At 36.2% G+C, this 4,918-nt stretch overlaps 1 pseudogene; it reads right to left on the minus strand.

Moving 5' to 3' along the window:
* Window positions 1-1,943: 1,943 nt before the first annotated feature.
* Window positions 1,944-4,390, minus strand: LOC102492450 (mitogen-activated protein kinase 6-like; annotated as a pseudogene).
* Between the last annotated feature and the right edge of the window lie 528 nt (window positions 4,391-4,918).

Below are 4,918 nucleotides of genomic sequence, written 5' to 3' on the forward strand. Positions count from 1 at the left end.
AATGCCGAGTTTGGTACACATGTATTATTACTTCAAGATAACAAAACTATGTGCCAAAACATAGACCACCATAGTGCCCCACAATACATACTTTTATTTAGCCAGCATTTATTATAGTAAACGATCTTTAAATACAACTCATTCACCACTTATTAATATCCTGGAATGCATTCTTTACAGTGAAGTGTTAATACATCACATCTTATTTATTTTAGCAAAGGATTATGTTTTGTGTATGTAATTATAAAAGTTAACTTATTTTTAAAAAACTATTTGCAACGACACTCTTCTATTTGGCTCTATGGTTTGTTGCTTACATAGCTGAATATGCGATGTCAGCTCATCCTAAGGCTGTCTACATACTTTATTTCCTTACGTGTTCATTTTAAGTAAAGTACTTACTGTGTATAGGAATTTGTATTTTGGAGGTGCTTGATCTATCTACAAAGAAAAATTAGGATTACTTTATTATAAAATGCTCCTAGAAGTCTTAGTTGTGTGTGTGTGTGTTCAATAGAACCAGTAATATTAGACTTGTGTGCATTGAAGTAATTAAGGTATTGGAGTTTAAAAAGGTGTATGTGCCAAGGCATATTTTGTTTTTAATGCCTGTTTTCATCCCAAAGCAAGCATGAATAAAATTAGGTTAAATGTAGCATGTGGCATAGCAGTCTTAGAATTTGTTTCTTTTATTTCATTGAACACTGTCTGTATCTTTGGTTATCCTATTTGAAGAAAAAGGACAAATAAAACATGACCACCACACACAAAAAAAAAAAAAAAAGAAAAGAAAAAAATCAACGACGGAATCATCTTTAAAAATTTCACTAATAAGTAAAAATTAAATGAGATACATTTAAGTAATCAAGTAATCAAGGTTCAAAAATAAATTACAAATGAGGCCAGCAGGTTGAAGGGTGGTTAAGGCAGTTGAATCTCATGTGACCAACTGAGAGGTTGAAGTCCCAGACTTGGCATCTTGAAGAGCATACTGGGCACATGTACATGCATACCCAAAATCCCGAGAGGAAAACAGAGGAGAATAGACTGTGGCATTGCCATTCCCCCGGGTGAGTTCTCATGTTTTGTTTGTCTGTTTGTTTGTTTTTTCTCTCTCTCTCCTGCAAGCACATATACCCTACAACAAACTTTAAAAAAAAAAAGAAAAAGAAATTACAAAGAAAATTTGAAAAAAAAGTTGGAGAATAACTAAAACAAAAGTACTAAATCTTAGAGGAAGCAATGAAGATCATGTTCAGAGGGAAGTTTATAGGGGTAGAAGTCTACTTAAAAAAAAAAAAATAACGGGGATCAGCAGATGGCATGATGGCTATGTCAGTGGACTCCCATGTAGTGACCACAGCTTGAGTCCCAGACCAGTGACTTAAAAGTCATGCAGAATGCATGTATATGAGTGTCCAAGCTCCTGAAAGGAGAATGGAGGAGAAGGGATTGTGGCTTGGCCATTCTCCCAGGGAATTAATTTCTTGCTTTTTGTCTCTCTTTGTCTCTCTGATGAGCACACACACCCTATAGCAAATCTATCTCTAAAAATAAATAATAATAATAATTGCAAATAAACTATCTTTAGATCTTGAGGAATAGAAAACATAGAATAAAGCTAAACCAGTTTTAGCAGATGAATGAAATAATAATGATTAGAGATGAATGAAATAGAGAATCAATAAAACAGACTCCACAAAATCTAAAGTTTTGGAAAATAGCAATAAAATAGACTAAGGTAGACTGACAAAGAAGAGACTACATACAAATAAAATCATAAATTTAAAAGAGGACATTTCTAATGACTTACAGACATGAAAATGTACAAAAAACGTACAAAAATGTACAAAACATAAGTAAAAAATGATGTAAACACTGGTAATTACAAAAAAAGACACAAAGCACATTTTATGAGTACAAAGAAATCTCTGCTGAGTGTTTTAGTTCAGATATTTTAGAATGCTGCTATATGTTTTATGAGGAATCTGAAGGTAAGACTTCAGAGCAGAAGGTGTTAATGTGGCCTGAATGGACTTAAGTGGTGACTCAACTGGACTGTGAAACTGTGGGATATCTATGAACTGGAGCTGCTGGTTAAAGAGGAACTCCCCACTGCTGTTCAGGAAGAGGCTTCCTCATTTCCTCTCTCCCCAAGCTTCCCATCTTCTACTAGCTCAGTTTCTAGACTTTCAGAATCTCCTGCTGAAGAACTTGTACAAGTAACTAGCGTAAGTGTTTTCCTTCTCACTCTGTTCATCCTTCCTCACCTGGTAACAAAACTGATTGACAAGAAAACTGTTCTCCCAACTCACAAACTGGCAGTCCCAGGAAGACTGATGTAAAGCTTTTAACTGAGCCAAGTTTGCCATTCCTTTTTTCTGCCTTTCTCAGCTTACTAACTTTGATATCGAACTTTTCAATTATAGTTGGGACACTGAGCTATTCAAGTCATTTAATTTATTAGCATTATAAGTAGGCTTGTACTGTGAACTAAACTGAGTAGTTCCTGCAATAAAAGAATCAAAATCAAACCCTGATTCTTTTTCCTTTCTTTTTCAACCAATTGTGCTGCTTCCTCTAGTGCTAGTTGGGCCTTTATTAATCCATTCCTTTCACATTTTGACTTGCCTTTCTTCTCAGATTTTTCTTTGCTTTGTTCTTTCCAGTTGGAAAGATCTACAATAAGCTTGGGTTCATAGTGATAGTTAACTTCATTCTCTTTACAAACTAAGTTATCTAAATATGATGATGACCTCATTTTGTACTTACAATTATGGCTACACTACAGATCACATTATTTGTTTTCATGGTGATCTGCGTACCGCCATCAAGATTCAGTGGAGTAATTGGTATCAAATGCAGTATCTTCCATCCAAATATTTTCGAGGATCCACTTGAACTTCTTCATCAGTAACATCAGACAGAGCTCTTGGGTCAAGCTGAACTTCGTCAATATCAAAGTTGTTATGTATAGCCAATTATGCTCTGAAAACTGACAATCATGGTACCTTTCTCAGTTATAAATGTGACTGTGAGTTTCATCCATAAGCAAAATATTATCAACTTCATCTTCAATATGAAAAAGATGACTTGAAATTGACTCATCCTTGGGACCAGCAGTTAGCATAATGGCTATGTCACTGGACTCCCATGTAGTCGACCGCGGTTTGAGTCCCAGATCCGGTGACTTAAACTCACGCCAGGTGTGTGTGCGTGCCTAAGATTTCGGGAGGAGCATGGAAGAGAAGGGATTGTGGCATGGCCATCCCCCAGGGGGTGATTTTTGGCTTTCTGTCTCTCTGTCTCTATCTGTTTTTCTGGTGAGGACACATGCACTATAGCAAAAACCTCTAAAAAAAAAAAAAAAAAGAAATGGACTCCTCCATTGGAAAAGAATACATGTTCATGTAAGGGTGAGAGATGGCTTTCTCTGCTGTCATCTGATCGATGGGGCTAAATGTCATATTTGTTCCAGGAAACCCAGTGCTTCTTGACTAATTTCTGGAAGCAGCTGAGTCAAAGGCTTGTGTGGCTCGGTCATGTCATTTCTTATGTAAACTGGAATTATGCTGAGAAGCTCCTGATGATGATATTCCTTGTGTACAACAGGAACAGATTCTAAAACCAGCTGCCTCTGTTCAAGTTCATGTGCACTTGCAAAAAGTGTTTTCCCAGTCAACATTTTAGCAAAGATGCAGCCTGTAGCCAACATGTCAATGGCTTTAGTGTAATTATTAGGAGAAAGTAAAAGACATGGGTATCTGTACCATTTAGTAATCAATCCTTTAGAAAGATGACCCTTATTGGAATTATGAGGATCCATGATCTGTGCAAGACCAGAGTTACCTATCTTCAGCACCAAGTCTTCAGTATTCATGAAAAGATTAGCTGGTTGAGATATCTGTCCAGTATGTTTGCCGTGTGAATATATCTGAGCCCATGTAGCAGCTGATACATGAAAAACCGAGCATGCTCTTTCAGTAAAGGACCCTGCTCCCACATATTAGCCAAGTCTGTCTCCATGTACACCTGAACAATGTAAACGCTGTACAGTTCAGTAAGAGCACCCACATCATCTGTTAACTGGCTTCCACTGGGACCAAGAATTTCAAACACTTACAATGTTACCATGGTCAAGTCTTGTAATGATTTTAATTTCACATAGAGCATGTTTGACACTCTGGAAATTAGTAAGGACAATTTTTTTGATGGCTACACTCTTGTCACAGGCATTGCCTACAGTGGGAAAATAAATAAATAAATAAATAAATAAATAAATAAATAGCAAGCCATTGACTCCACAGCAACCCAATGGTTTTAAGTCTATATATGGAGAGCCCAGATCAAAACCATGAATGTTCAAGAGACTTACAAATTTCTCTGCCATTATGAAACTCTTACTATTGCATTTTTCTTTTGACTTATTGAACTTGTGTAAACAAGGAAGAAAACTGGCATCAAAAGGAAAGCTTTTTCAAAAATGAAGGAAAACATAATTATGCTTTCATAGCAAGATGGTTTCTTGGTGATGGTTGCATATGCCAACCAGGCCCATTGAGTTCCCCTTATGTTTAAAGTTCAAAAAGCTCTACTCATGCTGAGAATTAAAAAAAAAAAAAAAAAAGGGGAACTTTACTTATAGTTCAAGAGAAGAGACTGCCGACATTTAAAGTAAATACTCAAGAAACTCAAAAGAAATTAAATGATATACTATGCACTCAGATTTACTCTACTAAACAATTTAGCAAAAATGTGAATAAATATGCACACAGTAAGCTTCTTTGCACATTCTCCTCACAGTGCAGATACATTCAGCGTTGGACTGGTTCTGAGCAGTATCATTCTACCGTGCTGGTAAGCACTATTTCCATTTTGCTTCTTTTCTTCCTCTGTTGCTGTAGATTTCAACAGGAAA

Source organism: Tupaia chinensis, unplaced genomic scaffold (assembly GCF_000334495.1).
Source record: "Tupaia chinensis unplaced genomic scaffold, TupChi_1.0 Scaffold148617_1, whole genome shotgun sequence".
Taxonomy (NCBI): Eukaryota; Metazoa; Chordata; class Mammalia; order Scandentia; family Tupaiidae; genus Tupaia; species Tupaia belangeri.